General features: G+C 51.4%; 1 pseudogene; it reads left to right on the top strand.

Moving 5' to 3' along the window:
- Positions 1–260: 260 nt before the first annotated feature.
- The window catches only part of LOC124892202, a 217-nt pseudogene continuing 185 nt past the window's right edge, over positions 261–292 (top strand).

Below are 292 nucleotides of genomic sequence, written 5' to 3' on the forward strand. Positions count from 1 at the left end.
CATCAGAAATCCGAAGTTAAGCGTGCTTGGGCGAGAGTAGTACTAGGATGGGTGACCCCCTGGGAAGTCCTCGTGTTGCATCCCTTCCTTTGTTTTTCCTTTAAAATTCGGTTTATTTTTGCCGGTTCGACAGGCGAATCATTTTGTTTTTCCTCTTGGCGGAAATGAAAACGGGGGCAAGGCGCAGGGGCGCGCGTGCGGGGTGTGACGGGCGGTGGAGGTGAAAGAGGCATAATAGAATTTGGAGTGCTGGGAATGACGGATGTTATCATACCAGCACTAACGCACCGGA

Source organism: Capsicum annuum, unplaced genomic scaffold (genome assembly GCF_002878395.1).
Source record: "Capsicum annuum cultivar UCD-10X-F1 unplaced genomic scaffold, UCD10Xv1.1 ctg44784, whole genome shotgun sequence".
Lineage (NCBI taxonomy): Eukaryota > Viridiplantae > Streptophyta > Magnoliopsida > Solanales > Solanaceae > Capsicum > Capsicum annuum.